Below are 14,486 nucleotides of genomic sequence, written 5' to 3' on the forward strand. Positions count from 1 at the left end.
AGCTATTTCCATAGGTACTTTGTACCATATTTGGGAAATGGGCAAAATTCCTAGGCAAATATCATCTATCTCAAGATCTGCCTTCTCACCATACATCTTATACCTCCTGGACGTTCAGGCTGTCTTGCCTCCCTTTGAGTATGCTATGGCAGACCACTGTCTCAGCATCTATTCCCTTGTCTGGCATGCCTTTCTTTAGATATTAACCACTCTTCTTTCAAATATCCAAGGGTATATGTCTACCAACTAAAATGACAGCCTTATTCCTTTTCAGTACTGTTCACTTTCCTCACACCACTTCATATTATTTTACGATACTAACAACCTGTAGATTGTTCTGGTATCATTCCTTTTTAGAATCTAAGCTTAGTGACAGCAAGAGTCTTGTCTATATTTTCCAGTGATTTATCATTTATGTCTATAAAACTCCCTGCATCATAGTCTCATTTAGTCAAACATGCATGGATGGAAATGAAATAACAAATGATACAGGAACTATGTCCTGGGGGCTCTTAATGGTAAATGATCAAAATGATACTCTTGAATCTCACAAATTTCAATAAGAAACAAAGGAATTTCCTAAATATAAACGACTATTTGGAAGGTAGTGATGGGTGTCAATGTGACTTTAAAGTTAGAAGACAAAATCAGCGTTAACTTCTCAGGGAGTTAGGAGGAAGAGGCAGATTTGAAAACATTGTAATGGATTCAGTTACAGTTTGTTTGAATCAGAGTACAAATATGCTATTCATGATATAATCAGTTTTAATTAATACATTTCCTTGAATAAAATGGTTATTCAGTGACTTTCTACATTCTGGAATGAAACTATAAATATGGCAAAATTCATCATTCATTATACTCTCACTCAACTGCTTCTTCATTTTATAGTTTCTCATTTGGAGCTACCCACCCTTTTTACTTTCTCTCACTGGATTCAACTGTTTAATGAAGCAATCTCAGATTTATCCTACATACACCTTAGATAACATTTCAACAACTCTCTTGTACTCAACTCTGTCTCACTAAGTTATTTTTCAAACATTCCTGATGATAGTAAATAACAGAATCCTGTTCTTATTAAAATGCCAGCATGAGAATCACTTGGGGGCTTGGGTATTTAGCTCAGTGGTAGAGCGCTTACCCAGCAAGCACAAGGCCCTTGGTTCCATCCTTAGCTACGGAAAAAAAAAAAAAAAAAGAATCACTTGGGAAGGAGAAATTCAAACATTAATTTCCATATCTTATTTAAATTATGTAAAGTCAAGTTTTTGAGGACAGTTGACAATGTATTAAATCTGCTTTGAAAATAATATTCCAAGAACCTCACTATTTCTGTGCCTCTGTCTCAATCCAATTGTCTCCCATGTTGAGCTGATGACAAGGAATTGGCCAAAATCTCTGTTCTAAGAAGAAAAGAAGACCTCCTCCCAGTAGTCCCATCAAATCTCTGGGACAGAATCTAGTAGGAGCTTCACTTACTGTATCTCTAACCTAGCTATAACAAGATTGAAAGGAAACTGGAAAAAGATTTACAATAGGACCAAAATATAATAATATTCAACATAAATTAATTGTATTCAAGTATGAAATCTAAATAAAGTAAAAAATAATTTTAATGACACAAAGTATCATAGATACATTTGTGTTTCAAATATTAATACAAAACTATTACAGAAATCAAATTATAACTCTAATAGGCTTTTATATGGAACTAAAAAATGATTATAAAATATGCATATACTAGCATTACGCTTTCATACTGATAGTCTTTAGGAGACAATCTAGAAAGCTGGCGAAGTACACTTATCAGTGTGTCCTTGGATATTTTCAGAAATGACTGGCATGTATATCAGTGTACTAAGGAGGAAAATCCTCCCTGAATACGAAACAAAAGGCAGGAGAAACGACTTTTTTAAAAGATTAAGTCAGAGTGAACTAATCAGAGTAAAGAAAACTGATAGAATTAATAAAGATTAACAAGAATTATTAAATCAGTTTCCAGGATATGAGCGGGATAATCCTGCAATGACTATCTGCACACTACAGGGCTAAGAACCCAGTAGTTGCTCCGTCTATGAGGCTGGGTGTCTCAGAAGTCCTTAAGTGACTCTTAATGCCTGGGGGATTCCTGGAGAGTCCCTCCCCAATCTTCAATTCATGTTGGAAGATGGTACAAATAAGGTCCTGATGTTAGTGAAGTATAATAACAGCAGAAGCAGAAGAAGTAGAGGAGGAGAAGGAACAGAAGGGAGGAGGAGGAAGAAGATATACTCACCAAAAAGGAATGAAGGCAGGCAGGCCAAAGCAGAATACTTTCATTCTGACCTCTGTATAGCTAAGCTTCCACAAGACATTCTGGCCTCTCTGGAAGTCTTTCTTGGTGAATCCTTCAAGGAAGTTCCCTTATAGACCCTATCAAAGACATCTCTCTTAGATTGTCCTAGATCAAGTAAAGTTAACAACCAATATTACATGTCATGGAGTCTTCCTATGCAACCTAAGATATTGTGGAAATTTCTATGCAATTCAAGCTAGCCTTAGACCCATAGCTAAGTCTGAGTCTTAGCCTCATAGACTTGATCCTCAACTTCTTAGAGTGTATATTTTTTTCATTATTTGCTGTTTTTACTTCTCATAGATACCATAATTCATATTCCCCAGGCTTTGATAAGGGATTTAAACTAGGGATTTTTCAGGAAGCTTTCTGACCTTTAAGCTTTCAGTGTGAAAATCAATCTAATAAATCTTTAGAAATTTTATGTGAACTCACTAATTTCTATTTCACTGAAAAACTATAATAAAGTATCATTTACCAATAATCCATCCATTTATGAACACTGAATATTGGGGTAGAGGGAAAACAAGGTTCTTCCAGAAACCTAAATATAAACTTGCTGTAATCAATAGTACATGGCATTGGCACAGGCATAAATAAAATATGTTTGTTTCATAGGGTTGAACATCCATACAAAGAGTCAATATGTATGTGGTTATAAATATAACTCAGCAAGAAAAGCTAGTTAATATAATAAATTGTGGAGATATGGTTAAATTGTTCATCTAAAAAGAAACAGGATTTATTTTTCCAAATGAAAAGAAAACAGTTTGATTTTGACCACCCCCACCCCCAGATACAGCACTTATTCTGCTGTTCAGGCTGCCCTCATACTCATGGTCTTCCATCCTGCAGCTCTAGTTCTGGATGTTAGGCATGCTCCACCAAGCATGGCTTCCTTACTTTTTCTTTCATGGAGAAGTGGGGGAGTTGACACAAGCATGAACACCTCAATTCAGTTTCTATTTTCCACATAAAAAAAGCTTTGTTCACCATCATAGGCCTGTTCACCCAGTGCTGAAGCAACAGGCAGGACAGCCCTTGGTGTTGGCTGGCCAGTGAATCTAACCAGATTTATAAACTTCAAACTCAGTGAGAGACCCTGTTAAATAATAAGTTTGAGAGTGATGAGGACGATATTTGAACTCCAGATGCTCATGAGCAGACACATGAATACACCACACACATGAACATACAAAAAAGGGTAAATACATCAGAAGAAAATCCAGCAGATTGTTTGTATAAATTTGGAGAAGTTCCTTCATGTCATGACAAAAATCTTGGAAATTGTAATGGAAAACTTAAAGATATTTGTTCTTTATAAAATTACAGACATTATGCATGCCCAAAGTCTTGTTAAACAAAAACAGAGAAACTCAAAGCTATAAAATGTTTGTGGAAAATGTCCCATTGTATTTAGAATTAATAATTATTCTAATTTAGAACTAGATCATTAAGTATAAAAATTGCTTTGGGAATTCATAAGATACTGTGTATATGACTGTACTCTCACTGTATATATGACAGTAAGAAAATTCCCAAGCCTTTTCAAGCAAAAGGCTAAAAGAATCACGCAATTAAAATTTATAACCTTGATTACTAGGGGAGAGAGAGACACTTTCTTCAGTGGGGTGACACCCACTGAAAAGGTACCCATGGTACTGCAAAAAAAAAAAATCTAAAGAAACCCACTGGGTCTCTCTCTCTCTCTCTCTCTCTCTCTCTCTCTCTCTCTCTCTCTCTCTCTCTCACACACACACACACACACACACACACACACACACACACACACACACATGCTCAGTAGAAGAAGAAGTTGAAAAGAAGAATATGATCAGTGGGAGAGGTTGGGGCCAGATAGAGTAATGTGGGTAAATATGATCTAAATATATTATGACTTATATGGAGATGTCATCTTATTGGGTATTATTAATATATATCAACAAAATGTGAAAATAACATCTATTTGCAAAAAGAATTTTATTCAATTACACTCATAGAAGAATATGAAAAATTACTCCAGTTCTTTATTTCAGAACAAGTAAAAAATGGCCAAAGGTATTTGGTAAAAAAGATATGAAGTAAAGGCTAAGATCTGGAGAAATAGTCTTCCACAGGGAAGAATACACCAATTTGTTATCAAATACGAAATGATCAGCTGAGAAATTATATGTATACAAGTAATATTATACAGACTGAGTGGGTTATATTTTGTAGTATTTATGTATGTATACAGATACATATTATGCTTGTAACAGCAATTAATAAATAAAAGACTCTGATGATTTGAAAAAGAGCAAGGAGGGGTATATGGGATGTTTTGGATGGAGGAACGTCCAAAGCTGAATGATGTATTTATATTATAATCTCAAAACTAAAATAAGAAATGTTGCAAAGTGAAACAGAGAAGAAGAAACACAAAGGCAGTGGGAGTAGCTAGTAAGATCTCAATGTGTTTCCGCCAGGATTTCTTTTCTTTCTGTCCCCAAATACAAAATTGCTTAATGGAGTTGCACTTTTGACCACGGAAGAATTCTAGAAATGTGAATCAACAGAGTAAACATCCTGCTTTTCAGCTCTAACAACTGTTGTGAGCAAAGACAATTCTGAAAAACACAAAGAGACATGCTATAAATGAACAACCCCTTCTTCACTAGCTATAAATTATGAACAACAATAAAATCATAGTAACGAAAATACATTTTTTTAAAATTGGAATTGGTTCTAATTGATGGAGAAAATCCTGTAGCATCACCACCAAAGGAAATTGAAAAAAAAAATGTCTTGGCCAACCTGTTGACCTGAGACCATGGCAACTGAGAGCTAAGATAATCTGTTCCTGAGGAAGCAGGGAAGCAAGGGCAATTATTCACTATTGAAGCCTTCGTGGGTGATCTCACTCTGTCCCAGATGCATTTCATTATGAAAGAATAAATTAGCTAATGCTGCCAAGGTCAAGTTCACCTAAGGTAACAGGTTGAGGATGTTTCTGATCATGGGCCTATTGAGCAAACTTACATTTGATATCAAATAGGCAGAAACAGAAACTAATTTTAAAAATGTCAAATGTTGATATATAGATCAACTGAAGAACTTTAAAAATCTTGCTTGCAGAGTGCTGATAATCTAGCTAGTAGTTTCACAGCTATGTGAATGAATGCCTGTGACTCAGCAATTCAGAACAGAAATGTATGTATGTGGTCACCAAATACCACATGCAAGACTTTTCACTGTGGTATTTTCCAAAGCAGACACCAACTGGAAAATGCCAAAGTAATTTTATCAGCAAAGTTAACTACTTGTGCGATGCCTATCTATAAGAACTCTGCAGAATTGGAAGTGAATAAAATTCATCTACATTCTACATGAAAAAAAAAAAAACTAAAAACAAAAAAAATTGGATCATCTAGTAAATGCAATGTGGTCCAAAAAGAAACTGGAAATAACAGAATGTATGCTTCTTGGTTCTCAGAAGAGTCAAAAGAATACAAGGCATGGAGAGTAGGACCATGATGCAGCTTGAGGCATGGAAAGCAGACACTGGAAGGGATGGTTGGCTCAGGGGTGGTGCAAGGACTGTGAATATATATCCACTTAAACCTTAAGTTTTTTTTGCAAATTTCTGTATGCATATTGTATTTTAATAAAATAGTTTCCCCAAAATATGTGTTTGCAGGATGGAACATGAAGCACTAGGGAGAAATGAGCAAATTAACTTTCTTTTAACAGACAGAATTATTTTTAAAACAGTCCATCTGTAAACCAAATACAATTCTTTCTTTGTACAACTAATTTGATGTCTATCTTGTCTAATAGCAGGGAAAACAACAGCTCTGGTTTCTCCCTCTAAACAGAAGACTGTTCTTGCTCCTGCTCCAGAGAAAAATTGTCATGAGTTTGGCTCCATTTCCCAAGTTTACTGAAATGTATAGAGTAAGAATATTAACTTGGGTGATATCATTCTTTAAGTCATATCATAGTCCTTGGAAATTTTAACTTTGAAAATCCTTTTGGAACTGCTATTCTATGATTCAGAAAGGATCTGTGAAGAGGACTTCCAGTGTGTACTATAGGCAAGACTTTCTGTCTACCAAGCTGCTCCCAAGTAACTACACAGAGGCTTAATATCAATTTTAAATGATCAGCTAATAGCTCAGGCTTGTTACTAACAAACCCAAAATTGTTCAGTTAACTCGTATTTCTTATCTACCTTCTGGCACTTAGTGGTACCTTCTTTCAACATGGCACATTCATTTTGTTTTTCTCTGCATCTCCCATGATTCTTGAGACTCTCTGCCTTTCTTCCTCCCAGTGTCTTTGGGGTCTTGCTGTCCCACCTATACCTCCAGTTTAGCTACCAGGCAATTAATTCTTTTATTAACCAATCAAAAGATGCCTTGACAAAGACACATCTTCACAGTGTATAGAAAGATTATTCCATAACATCCCCCCTTTTTGTCTAATAAAACAAGGTTTTAACTTTAGCATAGTAAAACTATATATAAAAAAGTTATTAAGAATTACAGTTATAATATCTAGTCCATTTGTATTTGGCAAATTTAGATAAAATACTCTATTATTTATCTTATCTTTGTAACTCTAAAGTTTTATACCTAATTTACCTTTTATCATAACTAAGGAAACTTTAACTATGACTCTCTAGTCTTCAACTCCATCAAAGACCTTAGAAGGGTGAAATGTTATGACAGGAATATCTAGCTGCCTGGAAAGTCACCCTAGAGTCTGCTGTAATGTTTGGACATCCAACTTTGGCCTACAGTCCTGGTATATTTGACAGACATTTTTGAGAAAAAGGGAATTTTGAAGCTCTGCTCTATCTTCTATTAGCAAATTTTGGCAGTCACCTCTTTTGCATCCTGCTGGTCCAGTTTGGACAGTATACTGTCAGCAATTGAGGCAATGGCAGTTTCTTTGCCCAAATGGCTAGCTTTTGCCGTAAAGAAAGAAAACTCCATATGGAGATCCTTTGATATTCATCATCTTCTTTCGAAGAAAATTGGTGCTGTCATCAGCAGAGTGTCTCACTATCATGAAAAGCCTTAGGTTATCAAACATATCAAATGTCATATTCTGTAGGTCTTTGAAGTGTTTCAGGACCATCTCTCTATCTAAATATATATATTTATGATCTTGAAAAATACCTAACATGACTACAAGTTTGACTATTATAGAAGACTATTAAACTATATTTTAGATATATATTATATTTTTAATGAGCTACATAAACACAATACCTCCAAAAGAGTAGAAACATACATAAAGGAAATAACTTTAAATTTGTATCAGTATACCAAAATCCATAGCAATGTAAAATAATTTTGAGATTAATAGTTGTTTTTTGGATTAAAGTAGATTCAATAATCTATTCTTTTTTCTATCCTTTCTATATCCCCCTTTTTATTTTCAGAATAAGATTCCTGAATCTAATCTCCTTTGTTCTGTGTTTTTCCTGACCATTACCAATAACAACTTGTAACCAAGCCCCCTTAAATGATTTAAAAAAAACTATAACCCATCTTTTGTGAATGTGTACATTGTCTTTTACAGACCACTTCCTGTTTTCTGGGGGCACTGAAATATTGGGAGAACTTTCAGAAAATTCAGGATAATGAATAAGTTTTGGCTGGAGTAGTCTATAAGGCTGGATCATCTCTCCTTGAATGTAGAACTCACAAACTGTAACAGTGGCATTCTAAGATGTGGGATCACCTGAGCCATCCATTTTCATTGGTGTTTGGTCCTCTTGTTCTGAAAATACATAGACTTTCAAATGTAACATACATTACAAGTATGGAGTACATGGTATGTACAAGGCAGTTAAAGATAACTTTTTTGTTTTATGTTTGAGCCAGTAAAATATACATTATTTATTTGGTAGTTTTTCTGGGTTTATTTCTTTATGTCTGTAGCCAGGATTTCAGGGTGTCTTCCATGATCAAACTTGTTCCATGTCAACCTGGAATGAATCCACAGTCCTCATTTCCTGTGGAAATAAAAGAATAACTCATTCACAAAGTAGAATGTCATTTTGACTTCCATTTTGAAGTCAAGACATTTAAAAAATATATAGGTTGGTTTAATTTAGCAGTTTTTATAATCCAACACACTGGTGGAGCTTTCTCTGACAGCACAAGCCTAGAGGTAGCAGCTGGGAGACACCTCCCTGTACCACTGCCTGTGTGGGAAACTATGGAGAAACTAACTACCATGCAGCTTAGTTCATGGTATGCTGGTAGCTCAGGCACACAGGAAGCTACCTGGAGACCTGTTTCTATACCATAGATGGCATGAGAGACATGAGACTAGAAAGTGCATTTGGTTCCATTTTTGTATGTTTAGAGCCCTTTTTTTTTTTTAAAAAAAAAAGCTTTCTCAAGTTTTATGTGGATATATGTGGTCAGACATTGGGTGCCATTTGTAGGTGGACTTTTCTTTCACACCTAGCAATTACCAAATAACTAACAAGGAGACAATTATAAACAATTATAAACAATTGGCTGATATGTCATGCTTGTTTCTAACTAACTCGTACATTTAAATTTACCCATTATAGTGGGTAGCTATTCCAGCTTTGACCTGGAAATACCACTCTCTTTGAGGCTTTGGTAACTGTCATGCCTACAAGGCAGAGCCAAATATCTTAGAACATATTAAGTTTTAGATTCAGGTTCCTTAGGATAGGATACCTTTTAGAATGATCTTTGTAACATGCCATTTACCTATGCTCCAGACTTCTCTAGATTTTAGTATGTGTCTCTTTTTTGATATTGTTCATGTTGGTTGTAGTTCCATCTTATCTAGGTCATTATCCCTTATTACTACTGGACAATAATTGATAACCATTCCCATTGTACATAGTCTTGAATTAGTTTCCACTTTTGACCTGGAAATACCACCCACTTTGAGGCTTCGGTAACTGTTATGCCTACAAGGCAGAGCTGAGAGAGGACCTCTGAAGACCCGAGATCTGGATAGGGGAGCTCTCTTGGTTCCTGGACCCTGGACACTGGAGGTAGACTGAGCAGAGTTCTCTAGAGAAAACTGCCTGACTGTGCTACACCTTTCAAAGACCCTGTTACCTATCTCTTCACTTGTAAGTTACCCCACAAAATATACCTCCCTTTTAACTACTTGGAGTTGCCTTAATAATTTCACCAATAACCTATATTTCTTCTCTTCTCTGTGCTATACAGCTCATGGCTTGTTATTTCATTTTCTACACATCCTGCTTCCTCCGAATCTGCTCCTGACTTCTGAGACTCTGCAATTCTTCTTCCTAACATTCTCCTAGTCTGGCTCCCTTGCCCACTCTCTTCCTGCCTAGCTATAGACCTATCAGTTCTTTACTTACCAATGAGAACAATACATATTCACAGTGTACAGAAGGATTATTCCATAACAGTGTACTTTGGATACTGAGTCAATGTTGAATGGCTTTATATTACAGATACATATTTAGGTACCACTAAGACATTAGGTGGCTTGGTTCTACCTTTTGATGATGTAAAAACCTCTTCTTATTCTACTTGATTTCTAACTACCCTACTGGCATCTACTCTGAGATGGATGTTTAGCAATTTGACAGAGGTGAGACTGCCAGAAAGACTGAGATTATGGCTCAGTGGTAGAGTAACTGTGTAGGAAGCAGAAAGCTCTAGCTTCAATTTGTAGTGCTCAAATCCTCCACCCTTAAATCAGGCACAATATCAAAGGATATTCCGGGGATGTTCAGTGATGTTCACTGATGTAGAATGCTAGAAAAAAGTATAGGGGTGTACAAGTTGTTTAGAGAAGTCAAGGAATGAAAATTCTAAAAGAATAACAAGTTGAACAAGGATGGAGATTCTAAGAGTTATCCACAGGCTACCAAAGAGATTTACCTTGTTGGGATCTTATCACAAATGTATTACAAAGGAATTTTCAAGTATACATCTTATTTGCATGTATGACAAAAGGTAGAATAGATCTTGAGCTTTCATGAGCATTTATGAAATGATAACTAAACATATACATTTGCATATATATGTAACACAAGCACACATGCTATGTATTTTTATTCACACACACACACACATTTATATTATGCATATATACTTTTTCATCATTTGTCTCTATCCTAAAGAACAATTAGCAATTACATTCAAATGAACTCCTCTGTCTCTGCTGTCTAAAGTTTCTGGCTTAGGGTAAGTACACAAAAATTTCCCAGTATTACTAAACAAGGTGTTATGAAGGAGTAATACTCCATGACTAGCAGTGACTAAACTAGAAATTCTAAGACTTTACATTTGCAGAGTTTAGTCTTATTTTATTCTCTGGTTTTCTATACTCTTACATCTTTCCAACCTACCTCAATTAACATAATCACGCTAATGTCCCAGAGACATGCCTATCATTCTGATTCAGAAAATCCAATTTATACAACCATTTGTACATATGCAAACCAAAATACTTAATATAAGTTCTCATTTCTTCAAATACTCATAGTTTATGTTGCCCAAATTTCAAATATTTTCCATTCTATTATATGTCAAATGTTATTTTATGTTTACTAAATATTTAAGTCATCACCTTAGTCTCTTTTCTATTATTAAAACATAGAAGCATAGACTGTGCTACATATAAAGAGAAATTTATTTTAGGTTTTAGCCCAAGTTTGAAGGGGTATACCTACTGATGGCTTTGTAATTAGCAGTATCAAGATAGCATAGGTTACCATCCTGTGATAAATCCAGTGACAGAGGAAGTATGAAATATCTTGTGAAATTACCCTTTCTCGAGATGTCTCAATACTCCATTAATTGCATCTATAGCTTAAAGCATGTATCAGTGTAGAACCCCTAATCACCTTAATATCACTTATATTAGTGTCTCATAGTTTAGCTTAGATTAACTAATTTAATTTAAGCAAAGTGGATACTAATTTCAACATGAATGTCAGAGAAGAGAATCTATAATTAGCAATCACAGATAATTTCCTCATTTTCATGGCTTTGGTCTTTAGTTTTTTATTAATTTAAATAAAACTTGTTTGTTGTAGCTTCTGTTCCTTTCTTTCCTTTGCATGCGTTGCTAATGCATTTTTCCCCTTATCTGGCTTGTTTTTGTTTCCACTCATTAATATTCTATTAATCAGTAATATAAAGTACCAATGTCACAAATTAGTTAATTGTATTATTATAGATTGTGTTTTGTTTCTCATCTAAGAAATCTCTCTCTACTGTTCTAAACAAATATGTTTTTTCTCATTAAAGCCTTGATATATACTTGAATTTTTCTTTTTGGATAGCATAACTTAGAAATTTATGTCAATTACTTCATATATATATATGAAATATAAATATATATATATATATATTGGAAATATCCCCTGATACATGCTGCTGAAGGTTATTGCCTCTGGGTACTTATTGCAGAGGTCAGTGGGATAAGGGACAAAGGGGCAGGGTTCTAGCCTCTCCATCTACTTCAGCTAGAATACAAGTTTGTATAAATATATTGAGATGCTGTCAAAGATTTTCTAGAGTTCAGACATGTACTTTAGAACTCATTGCCTTCATGGAAATTATAAATCTTGAATAAAACTTTATACAGATTTTAATTTTGCATTAAGTTTTTTAGTATAATTTATTTATTTGTATTTTATGTACATTCGTGTTCTGCATAAATGTATGTCAGTGTGAGGGTGTCAGATCCCCTGGAACAGGAGTTATACACAGTTGTGAGCAGCCCTGTGGGTGCTGGGACTTGATCCTGGGGCCTGTAGAAGAACAGCCAGCACTCCCAACCATTGAGCCATCTCTCCAGCCCCTGCATTAAATTTTTGTGAGTAGAGTGATCTTGGTTGACCCATTGCTCAATATTTATAAGACATTTACTGAAAAAAGTTAATATGTGTGTGTGTGTGTAATGTGTTAGACACACATATTTCCAGTATTTGTCAAAATTAAGTATGTAGAACTTTCTACTACATTGTAGATGTCCAAATATTGTTAAGGACTTCATCTTTGTCAGTGAAAACAAATGGCAATTTAATTAAGCAAAGTGGAATATATTATGGTGAATAGTTGTTTAGTTTCAGTGTAACAAGATGCTGGTAAGCAAGGCCAGATAACCTAGGCTTTGGATACTAATTCTATGGGTATCTGTTGCGATTACAGGACTGGCCTTCAGTGGATCCTTCTTGCAATCCTAGGCAGGAAGGTTTGGGAGTTATGAGTGGAACCAAGGTCAGAAGATAAGTCTCTTCAAGGCTGAGAGAAGGCTTCTTTACTTATGAGCTCCAAGATTTTTGTAAGCCAGGGTAGGCATTTCTCTTGGGGATTGGTGGTTGTAAGTGCTGGAAACAGAGGTTTCTGATGGAGCCTGTATCCGATTCAATAGCTGAATCTTTTTTTTGTTGGCATGACTCAGAGGTCAGAGGAGAAAACATTATGACGTTTTGGGAATGCACTAAGGAGTTCTCTTTCCAAAATTTCCTAAATACAGCTGACTTTTACCTAAATCTTTTCCTCTCTCCTCACACATTCATTTATTTACACATTAATTTCATTTTTACTGACAGTGCTATCTAGCAGCATTAGGGATTTTGCTATATACATATTTATCAGTTAAGCTGTGAAATCTACTGCCGAATGATTGTAGTTGGGATCATTGGATATCTGCTGCATGACTGAACCGATGGTAAGTACTAGATATACATGATAGAGAAAAGAGGACTTGGCCCCTGTACTGATGAAGCTTAAAGAGTAGGAGAAGGGCTTGGTATTTGGACAATGAGTGAGTCTCATATTAGGCAGAAATGGAGGATGTGACCAGGGAAGCAACAAACGAGTCAAACTCTGCTCAGTGGCTCATAGAAATAAATAGCACTGTAAAGGATGACAGAGAGAACAGTATATTTAGTAATGGCATTTTAAACATCTGAACTCGGAGGGATTCTATGAGTCATTACAAAGAAACATTCTACAGCCTGTCCATCACAGTTTACTGTAAAATGCATTCTAAGCAGAGATAACAACAAAGTCTTTATGCGTGACTTTTGGGTGAGTCCAGATAATGGTGTTTATAGTCACATTAAGGATAGACAGTTGGTACTCAGCCAGAGAGACCCAAGACTTCCCTGAGTTCCTGAAGAAAGGATAAAGGAACTTTAGTTCTGTGTCCTTGTCAGACTGGGTAAGTCCTGTCTGAGGCTAGAGGCAGTGCCTAGGATGAGTCAAGGTTACAGCTTCTGGAGACCTGATTTCATCCTCATGGGCTGTGGTGATCAGTCCTTAGGCAGCTGTGTCTGAGGTATCTTGTGTTCTCTTTGCCAGCATTGTCTGACTTAGCTCTCTGCTGACCTTGGCTGTTTCCCCTCTTCAATAGTGTATATGATGTTATGCTTTTTAATAAACGTTCTTGGCATAAGTCATCAGTTTATGCAGGACCTTCTGGCCCCAGATACTGCTTTTGCATCTTTATTTCTCACCTTCTTTATTACTCATCCCTATCCTTCCCACTTGACAGCTTGCCATTTACGGTCCTTATTCCTGGGTTCAGGTCAGTCTCTAATCTCCAAAAACAACTTGAAAGAGAAAAGAAGTACAACTCTATTTGTTGTACCAGGTATTAGACATCTGTGTGCCCAAAGTTGTCTGTATCCTGCCTCTTCTGTTTGTGGGAAGCTGCTGTTTGTGGCATTTGTTTTCATTGTCTGTTGCATTACAAAACACCCCTTTTGCTATTTGCATTTCAGGTTGGCTATAGCACAGTATTTGCTTCCTTATTTAAAGTTTGAATCTTAGATTTTGTAGGGAAATCCCATGTGAATCTAAGCAGCAATTGCATAACCACATATTTGGAGTCCTTAAAGCACTCTAGAGTTTACAGTGTGAGTATTAATTTCTGCCTTCCTTTAGAAGATGTTTCTGGTCTATTTTAATATTGCCTGCATTGATATCACATCTAAATTATAAGCTTTACTTAAAAAATAGAGAATTATAACATAGAAAAAAGCCAAAAACTTTTAAAATTACAATGAAAATATATTATTTGGAAAATGCATATTCCAGGAGGATTTTATGCCCACTTTTATTAGATAATGAACAGTTTTTCTCACTGGTCTTCCATTTTCCTGATGTTA

The sequence above is a fragment of the Onychomys torridus genome, chromosome 1 (genome assembly GCF_903995425.1).
Source record: "Onychomys torridus chromosome 1, mOncTor1.1, whole genome shotgun sequence".
NCBI lineage: Eukaryota > Metazoa > Chordata > Mammalia > Rodentia > Cricetidae > Onychomys > Onychomys torridus.